Genomic DNA, 11,074 nt, shown 5'->3' on the forward strand with positions numbered 1-11,074 from the left:
GCGTTAGGAAATGAAGCACTTAGTTCATCCTTTTCCACAGAGTTAAATAGTGTTTCTGTTCAGCTCTTTTGAAGAGAACTGGATGGTCTGAAAAGCTCAGAGAGCAATTCCGTTCTAGCCAGACCCCGGCATCAGCAGGCTATACCCACCATATAGCAAAGCCTGCTGATACCGGGGTCTGGCAAGAAAGGAATTGAAGGAAAGTCTGATAGATTTCCAGAAATAGATAAGGTTTAAAATAAGAAACATTCTAGCTATAACCTAACAAAAAGTTGCATGAAAGTGAATTTATTTTTAGATTTATTTTTTTTGTCTTTTAAGACTTTATTTTTGGAGATGCAAAATTATAAGCAGGCTGTCGATCGGGAGAGTAAGTACATAGTCGCTCAAATGTGTGAGATCCCGTAAGATCTAGGGTGAGATGTACTAAGCCTTGTAGAGAGAAAAAGTGGAGATAGATACACTACCACCTAATCAGAAAAATGACAGGAGCTGATTGGTCGGTACTTTATCTCTCTCCACTTTATCTCTCTCAAAGGCTTAGAACATTTTCACCATAGTCCTTTAATCAGAATGTAATAAAATTGAAGAGATTGAGGGCCTGAATCAGAGATGCACACTATTGCATGCGTGACTGCGTCTTTATGCTAATGTCACAGCAACGTTATTACTACAGAGACTCCCACCGGCTGCGGCCCACTGTGCTCATTGAGATGCACCATCGCAGATTTCACCAATCCTATGGAGGCACAGAATCTCTGTTTGAATATGTCTTCTGTTATCAGTGCAACTGCGGTAAAAGACAGTCATTGACTGCGATGCGCCCGCTTCTGGCTATCAGCCCCCTGTTACCACCCTGACACACCCACTGATATTCCCTCTCTCTGCATCCAAATTTGCGGCTCCTGGCGGTAACCATTGAGACGCATGTACAGACTGATAACATTGGCCACTTGTGTGCGCAAAGCGACATCGGGAGCACCTCTGATTCAGGCCCTGAGGGAGGTGAAACTTATCGTGTAAATCGCAAAATTAAGGAGGTACAGGTGGTAGATCAAAAAGGAAAACATGGGTGTTCCCAGATAGGGGTGACAGGAGGGGTACTTGGACAAACTAGATTGACAATATGAAAGTGACAGAAAAATGTGCAGAAGTCGCCGATCTGAGTGACCGAGGGAGCCAGGGAAAGTGAAAATTAAGACATAACAATTTACATTCTGTGGCTAAAGCCTTTGATTTAGAGCGGTTAATTTTATACCCAGGACACAACCTTTATGAGTCCAATTCGGCAAACAGGCTAGGAAGCAAGATGGAGACCAGGTAAGAAGTACATAGGGACTGTTTCAGAGATGGACGTTTTTGCACAGTAGCTGCGTCTTTGGATGTAGCTGCTGTGCAAAGATGTGGTAATGCATGCAGGAGGCATCTGAAGGAAGGAGACGCCTCCTACTGACATCTCAGATACTGTGCTTGTGTCCGGATCGGATCAACAACAAAACCATCTGTTTGTGGCATCAGCCATCGGAGTAAGCCTAAACTTGCTCAGAACGGTCACCTCTTGCACACTTGCATGGCCAGTAAATCTGCATTGGAAGATGCAGACACACCTCAGCACTCCCAGGTAACGGGGCTGACACTCCCCTGTTTTCTGGTAACGCAGGCAGCACTGACTACTCCCTGCCCCCAAATGGCCGCAGCATGTCAATTGTCCTGCGGCTTGGGGGCACTGCGTGCGGTGGTGCAGGACCCAGGGGCATAACTAGAACTTTGTGGGCCTCATAGCACATTTTCAAGGGCCCCCCAACTCAGGTCTCAACCAGTGTGCATACAAGTATATTAATGTGTGTATATATATATATATATATACACACACAGGTGCATAAATATTGGGACATTGACAGAATTTTCATATTTTGGCCTCTATTCACCACCACAATGGCTTTGAAATGAAACAAACAAGATGTGCTTTACCTGCAGACTTTCAGATTTTATTTGAGGGTAATTACATCCAAATCATGTGAACGGTGTAGGAATTACAACGGTTTCTATATGTGCCTCTCACTTTTTAAGGGGCCAAAAGTAATGGGACAAACTAAACAATCCTAAATCTAACTTTCACTTTTTAATACTTTGTTGCAAATCCTTTGCAGGCAATTACAGCCTGAAGTCTGGAACGCATAGTCATCACCAGACGCTGGGTTTCATCCCTGGTGATGCTCTGCCAGGCCTCTACTGCAAATGTCTTCAGTTCCTGCTTGTTCTTGGGGCATTTTCCCTTCAGTTTCGTCTTCATCAAGTGAAATGCATGCTCAATTGGATTCAGGTCAGGGGATTGACTTGGCCATTGCATAACATTCCACTTTTTAGCCTTAAAAAACACTTTGGTTGCTTTTGCAGTATGCTTCGGGTCATTGTCCATCTGCACTGTGAAGTGCCGTCCAATGAGTTCTGAAGCATTTGACTGAATATGAGCATATAATATTGCCCGAAACACTTCAGAATTCATTCTGCTGCTTTTGTCAGCAGTCACATCATCAATGAATACAAGGGAACCAGTTCCATTTTCAGCCATACATGCCATGACACTACCACCACCATGCTTCACTGATGAGGTGGTATGTTTTGCAGTTCCTTTCCTTCTCCATACTCTTCTCTTCCCATCACTCTGGTACAAGTTGATCTTTGTCTCATCTGTCCATAGGATGTTGTTCCAGAACTGTAATGGTTTTTTTAGATGTTGTTTGGCAAACTCTAATCTGGTCTTCCTGTTTTTGAGGCTCACCAATGGTTTACATCTTGTGGTGAACCCTCTATATTCACTCTTGTGAAGTCTTCTCTTGATTGTTGACTTTGACACATATACACCTACCTCCTGGAGAGTGTTCTTGATTTGGCCAACTGTTGTGAAGGGTTTTTTCTTCACCAGGGAAATAATTCTTCTGTCATCCACCACAGTTGTATTCCATGGTCTTCCGGGTCTTTTGGTGTTGCTGAGCTCTCCGGTGCATTCTTTCTTTTTAAGAATGTTCCAAACAGTTGATTTGGCCACACCTAATGTTTTTGCTATCTCTCTGATGGGTATGTTTTGATTTTTCAGCCTAATGATGGCTTGCTTCACTGATAGTGACAGCTCTTTGGATCTCATATTGAGAGTCGACAGCAAATGATTCCAAATGCAAATGTCACACCTAGAATCAACTCAAGACCTTTTACCTGCTTAATTGATAATGAAATAATGAGGGAATAGCCCACACCTGTCCATGAAATAGCTTTTGAGTTGATAGTCCCATTACTTTTGGCCCCTTAAAAAGTGGGAGGCACATATAGAAACCATTGTAATGCCTGCACCGTTCATCTGATTTCGATGTAATTACCCTCAAATTAAATCTGAAAGTCTGCAGTTAAAATACTTCTTGTTTGTTTCATTTAAAAGCCATTGTGGTTGTGAATAGAGGCCAAAATATGAAAATTCTGTCAATGTCCCAATATTTATGCACCTGACTGTATATATATATATATATATATGTGTATAATCCTTGGTACTCGGCACTCTATAGCTTCATGTAGATTCACTTTACCGGGTGTCCTCCATAAAAAAACATGTATATACACAGACAGTATGGCGGCACTCTTGTATATTCTCAGAAAGGATCACAGAGACCTCAAATGTGGCTTCAACGTTTCGGTTTATACAACCTTCGTCAGCAATCAGTATATAAATACAAAATCTTACCTTATATAACAATTGAAAAAAAGGGTTTTCCCTCCAGCACACTGCAACAGTATCAGCAAAAATACTTGAACCCTACATAATAATAGAGATTCAGAGGTATAAGTTGCATACATTTGCAAATATATGATTAAGCGCCGGGCCAGCGTCAAGGCTCCTCTATACCTGCATCCCTATCATTCAGGGGTTCACGTCTGAGGTGCAGGGCACCCCAAAAGAATCCAGCCAAGGACCATCCCCAGGGCATCACACGAAAAAAAGGTGATGGTGAAGTGTAAAGTATAGATGTGTAAAGATAATCAATAAGTGTTAATATAGTAAGAAATAATTAAAATTACATTAATAATATAAACAAACAAATAAAAAGGTGATTTGAAAGTGTATCTATGTGAGTTAAGTGGCGATGCCCTTAAGAAGCCCAGCCAGATCAACCCCGGGGGCCCCACGCCCAAACGCTCACCCCAAAATAATTAATGCTACCTAATAGCAGCACCCACTCTGGGTCATATAATTACATATTAATGTACTGCATAATAACAGCACATATATAAATATATATAAGCCGAGAGCTGACTCACCTAGGAGGTACCCCAGAAACCTCCAAATGGCACTATATGAACTAGCACATCCTCCCAGTGCTGGCTCCCTTTATGCCTCTCAGAACTGCAATAAAAAATATAATGGTCGCTCATATCAGCTTAATGGTATTGCACAGGTGCTTGTAAAGGGGGGGGTTTACTCTGAACCATATAACAAATGTAATCACCCCGTGAATCTCAGCTGATAGCGTGACCGGGAAAATCCTGCTCGTAATGTCATGGCTTGGCGTGCACCTGGACCCGGTTGTGGGGTCGGATGGCGAGTGAGGGTCGTTTGCTAGTACTTGAAAGCAGCCGGCCTTAGGGGGGTATGACTCATGAAGGAATGGTTTACACGAAGGGGTGAGACAGGTTGGGAGACACTGGCGGCACTCGGAGAACCGGGGTTGGCTGGGTAAACAATGGGTAGCCGGTGTCAGGAGACAGGTAGTAACAGGAGCAGAACCGCACCAAGGGTGAGAGATGAATCTGCAGGAACACACTGGAGCAATGGCACTTTTAAGGAGCAAGGGAGCACAGAGAACTAGCCCACAGCATATGCTGTGATAGACGTTGCACTGGCAACTAAGGAGCCTCTTGACAGCCCTTTAGTACCCACAGGTAGTGCAGGATTGGCTGCTAGCCTCCCTAGCCCAGGCTGTTACCTGATTGGCCCATATCAACATGTGACCCAAATCCAAGATGGCCACGCCCAGTGGTCAGTGTGCAGAAGCACTGTCAGATTCAACCTCAATTCACCTTCCTCCAGATGGAAGCCCTTAGTCTGCGGAGGCTCACAATACCCTGCGCTGCTCTCCAGGTCCCTGCACCCCCGCCGGAGACGCCATGTCAGAGCGCCTGGAGCTGTAAGGACCACGATCTCGGCAGCCTGTCAGCCCTGATCGTGACAGTACCCCCTCCTTTAGGGGTGGCCTCTGGACACTTCTTGGGTTTGCCAGGATTTTCAGAATGAAACTTAAGCACCAGGCGAGGAGCATGGACATCCTCAGCTTTCACCCAACAACGCTCTTCAGGACCATAACCTTTCCAATCCAGCAAATATTGAAGCTGACCATAACGAAAATGAGAGTCCAGGATTTGTTTGACCTCAAACTCTACACCCCTCTCAGTTAGGACTTTGGGAGAGCGTGGCAAGACTTTGCGAAAGCGATTCAGGATGAGAGGTTTCAGCAGGGAGATATGGAAGGAGTTTGGTATTTTGAGATAGGACGGGAGTTTCAATTTGTAGGCCACTGGATTGATCACGTGATAGATGTTGCACTGGCAACTATGGAGCCTCTTGACAGCCCTTTAGTACCCACAGGTAGTGCAGGATTGGCTACTAGCCTCCCTAGCCCAGGCTGTTACCTGATTGGCCCAAATCAACATGTGACCCAAATCCAAGATGGCCGCGCCCAGAGGTCAGTGTGCAAAAGCACTGTCAGACTCAACCTCTCTCACCTTCTTCCAGATGGAAGGCCTTAGTCTGCGGAGGATCACAGTACCCAGCGCTGCTCTCCAGGTCCCTGCACCCCCGCAGGAGACGCCATGCCAGAGTGCCCGGAGCGGTAAGGACCGCGATCTCGGCAGCCTGTCAGCCCTGATCGTGACAGCTAATATGTATCTATCAGTGGATTTTTTATATTTGATTCTGTATTGACAGTTCCTTTCCAGTCTGTTGCTTTGGTGATGGTACTCATAAATAGTCCTGGAAGTTCCAGATAGCTGGTGTCACTTCCGTCGAGTGTGGCGCTGTTGATGATGTCAGCAGGATTTTCCCGGTCACGCTATCAGCTGAGATTCACGGGGTGATTACAATTGTTGTATAAGGTAAGATTTTGTATTTATATATTGATTCCCGACGAAGGTTGTATAAACCGAAACGTTGAAGCCACATTTGAGGTCTCTGTGATCCTTTCTGAGAATATACGAGTGTGCCGCCATACTGTCTGTGTATATATATTGTAATAGGATCGGGGTAGGAGGTCCCTCTCCTAGGGTAGATGGACACCTCCAAACACACAGCAGCCAGGAATCAGCACACCAGTCGAGGTTTTTGTGCAAACTAGCCGCAGCTAGGTTTTATTGTGCAATATAAAACTAAATAATAAAAATAAATCCTAGCCCGTCTGGGGACTAACTAAACAGCAGTTTCCTTCTCTCAACTTTCAGGGCATACTGCCCTCACCACAACATACTGTAGGCATATTCACAGTACTTACAAATGGTACAGCACAGTGTCTCTTGAACAAGTTTGCCTGCTTAATCTCCCCAGGTAAATGATATCCTGAACTAAACTCTCACACAGCTTATATGAGCCTCCCACAGCTGCAGATACTAATCAACCTGAAAGCCAGAAAGGCCGAAGCGGCCTTGTGGATGGAGCCCTCCCTTCACTCTCTCATCCATACACCCAGGACCTATTATCCGACTTTTTCTAAAAGCCGACACTCTAATCTGTTTAGCAGAACATACTTTTCCCGGGGGTTTAAAATACATTCTGCAAAAACCCTATATATATAAAAAAATGGCGGCACTCTGGAGACTTAAAAAAATTAGTGGAACAACATTTTGTTTAATATTGACGTTTCGGGGTGCGGCAACCCCTTCCTCTGAATACACAGTCAATCAATAGTGACAACACATAATACGTGCATTTTAATACCTTACCCCTCCAGTGCCCTCAAGCAGCCTCAGACAGCAACATCGCCCAGCATCCGGATTAACCACTTCCGGTTGTGGCAACCCCCGGTACCCGGAAGTGACATCATCCTGTCCCAGTTGTTTGGTATAGGAGCACTGTAAACAAAACAGTGTGTGAATAAAAGATACATGTAAAAACAAATATAAGCATATAAGTACAATGCATGTATAAAGTGAAAACCACAAATGTATAGTACCTTTGTTACAACTTTAAATATGGACAACTTTTAAAACATCGTAAGTAGAAGCTCTATGGACCTCATTCAGAGTCGGTCATTGCGGGCACTCGGTCGTACGCCACCAATGTTCGCTAAACTGCGCATGCGTAAAATTCGCAATGCGCGTGCGCAAACTAGCTATTACGATCAGAAATTGCACTCTCCTTGAACACAGCCAGGTCGTTAGTTTGAGTGACAGGATGAGGCATTTGTGGGTGGTAACAGGGGAAGGTGCTTGTGAATGGGGGAGTGGAGATCCGAACGCAGGCGTGCCTGACTATGCAAACAGCGTTTTATGGGAGTGCATAATTAACTAAGTAGTGTCATGGCACATGTGACATGGGTGGTTTTTACACTGACTTGATCGTAGTGCTTAAGAAGGTATGGTCAACCTTAAGCTCTACAACCAGCTCCGATGGTTCCCGATGGTCTCGATTAATCCTCATATGCCCGAAGAGATGACGTGTATTGCGAACGAGAAGGGGGCGTGTTTTTAGTCTTCCGGCCGCATCCTCCCCTTGCTCGTCCAGCTAACGATCCCATCTTAACGACGCAACTTGCGAGCGCTTCATTTGCATATCCGGCCCCTTTTACCTTACGACCGAGCAGCCGCAACGACCGACTCTGAATGAGGTCCTATGTGAGTCTGTGTAAAAATGAAAAATGAGCCAATAGCACCATCTAGTGGTCAAAGTGAAAAAAGTACTGATTAAAAAAAATATATGAATTAACAATGTATGGGGGCGATTCAATTCAAAGCAAATTCAGTGCGCTGTGTGGTCGGAGAATGCTGTTTATGGCACCTTAACAAGGGTGTTAAGGCGTGTTAACCGGCATTCTCTGACCAAAGTGTCGGGCGCGCGGCTGTTAGCGCCGCGCTAAGCAGAAAAACAGTTGCGGACCCGGCACTTTGGTCGGATTTCGAATGTGCACAATCTAATAGCTACGGTCAATATGGGGAAGACTACTATGAACAGATCAATAGTATTGATATTAAATACTTGTAAACAACAAGAGGGTTATGTGACACATATGTTACTCAAAACATTTAAAACGCATTATAGAAAAGCATGAACACAAGAATTTGTAAAAAAAAAGGTTTATAGAAAACAGTTAAGTCCTAAAGAATCGTTCAACCCCTATGGGTATAGGGTGTCCAGACGATGTATCCATCTGGATCTAGTTGTAAAAGTTTTTTGGAACGATTGCCTCCTCTTAGAGACATTGGAACATGGTCCACTATACGACATCTAAGGGTGGCCATACTGTGTTTTTGTTGGGCAAAGTGGCGAGCCACTGGCTGCTCACTATTTCCACTACTTATTGCGGCCCCGATGGCTGACTTGTGTTGGGCCATTCGTTCCTTGAATTGTTGTTCAGTCTTGCCCACATAAATGCAATCTGCATGGGCAAGAGAGAACGTATACCACAAATTTTGAACTAAAGGATAAACTCCATTTAATTACATATTTCTTCCCTGTATAGGGGTGCGGGATAGTATCCCTGTAATCAGGGCCGGACTGGGACTGAAAATAGGCCCTGGCATTTTAAAGCACACAGACCCACCTCAGTGTCAGCATCTGGCTCCTGACATAGACTCCTCCCCTAACTATTCCTGACTCCTCCCACATCTTAGCCTATGCTCTTATAATTAATATTAGAACATAAAAGTGTACATCATCTCTGTTTTAAAATACACACAAAAGAGCACATCATTTAGGGGATTCAAACATGTGCCATACTTAACATTTGGTATTTGGTTGGTTCTGTTAGGTAAAGCTGACACTATATTGGAAAAAGGTCACGCACAAAGTAAAGGTAAGTCATTTTCGAAACTGACCAAGCCCTGGCTTAGCAGTTGTAGATGATTAGATAGTGTTCACTGTAGGAATTTTTTAGGGCAGGGTTGCTGAGCACAGAGAAGGACACATCTATGCACACCAAAGCAGAGCTGTTACTACACATATTGATGCCCTTGGGACATAAAGAGCATTGGGGTCCCCCTCCACAATAGAAGCAGGGAGGGTGCGCGCCTTAGGCACGCATCGAAAAAAATAGTTGTGGGCATGCTGGGAAGGGGCATGACCACACAATAGTACCCCCAATTCAAATTATGCCACACAGTAGTGTCCCATTGTCACATTACACTGCAGAGTAGTGCCCTCATTCATGTTACATCACACAGTAATGCCCCTTACACCATATTATGCCCCACGCAGTTATACCCCACATACATTATGCCACACTAATGTGAAGGCAACACCAAGCTTTAAACTTTCTCAATGGTGGATGTATTCCTGCTCATTGTCAGGGGTTTTATGGGCAGCATGCCCCCTTCCTGTTTCATGCCCGCTGTCACCGCTGTTCGCACATGTACTCTTTTACTTTATATTATGCATTATGTATAGACAAGATGTAGCATGCCGCAGGTTTGAATCCCGACGGTGGAAGCCCAACACAGGACTTAAGATAGGCATCGAAATACCAACGCCAGAATACAGACAAGACGCCAGCCCAAACTAGATAGGCCGGATGCATCTTAGCTGTTAGGATTGGGGGGGGGGGGAGGGGGAGAGTGTTATGTCGAGGTGGCATAGCAGGGTTAGTGTTAGGTTTTGGGGGGGAGGTTAGGCTACAAGAAGGGAGGATTAGGGTTAGGGGGAGAAGGGGGAGGGTAAGTATACTTACCCGACCCCTGTAGGGATACCAACCATCGGGATGCCGCTGTCGGTATTTTGACAGGAGGCATCCCGACTCCTGTATACAAACCGATGTCTGTATAGACTCCTGTGCTCATCCCTTACTTGCTAAATAAAGGGCTGCCTAAATGGACAAAAATATTAGGGGTCCCCTTTCCTAATGTGCAGTATAAATCAAAAAGTGTAATTGTACCATTGCACAGATTTGTATAGCCAACAATGGGGGAGATGTATGAACCGCCAAAGCGGCACCAATGCATGTTATGTGCGCTGATACCACTTCTGCCCATGTATGATTGTGGGGCTGGGTGGTAATAAACAGTGGCGCTATGCACCCCTGTCATTATCGGCGCTGCTATCTACAAGGCAGGGCTATGTATGAACGGTCAGTTTGCCTGACCGTTTCGCCCGCTGCAGCCATTGCTGTCGGCAGCTATAGCCTTGCGATGCCCTATCCCCACAGCAGGGACCGCGCTGTCCCTGCTGCGGCGGCTGCAGTCTCCAGGGCTGCATGCGGGATCTCACGATACTTGCGAGATCCCACGCATGCTCAGTGGAGCCGGCTGGGACTGTGACACAGCGCATCAGCACTAGGCTGCTGCTCTGTGGGCTCTAGCAGTGATCGCCGGAGGGGGGAGTTTTCACTCCCCCGCTCCGGCCAATCAGATGTTCTTACATCTCATCGTTAGTGCTTCCTGCTTCACCTTGGTAAATCAGGAAGCATTATAGCGGCACGTTAAGTGCCGCCCCAATATCAGTTGAGCAATAATCATATCATAAAAAAGATCTAACAAATACTTTATTGCAGCACATACTTAAAATTGCTATGCAGTATGCACAGCTGGTAAATGCTCTTTAAAAACAGTCAAACTGGCTATTAACCATTGTATGAAACTTAATGTTTGTAAAAGGTTCCATAAATCAAGAACTTATATATATATGAAAAAAAAAAAATAGTCAGAGGGCCTGATTCAGACCCGGACGGTATCTGCAGTCCGTTCAAAATTGCTGATTGTTGCTAATCTGCGCATGCGTATGCATCGCAGTGTGCATGTGCGAACTACACCGTGCGATCACAGATCCCTCGCTCGCCCTGCACAGCCAGCCCAGCAGAGTGAGTGACAGGAGAGGCCGTTTGTGGGTGGT

This window comes from Taudactylus pleione, unplaced genomic scaffold (assembly GCF_031769625.1).
Source record: "Taudactylus pleione unplaced genomic scaffold, aTauple2 ptg000201l, whole genome shotgun sequence".
NCBI lineage: Eukaryota > Metazoa > Chordata > Amphibia > Anura > Myobatrachidae > Taudactylus > Taudactylus pleione.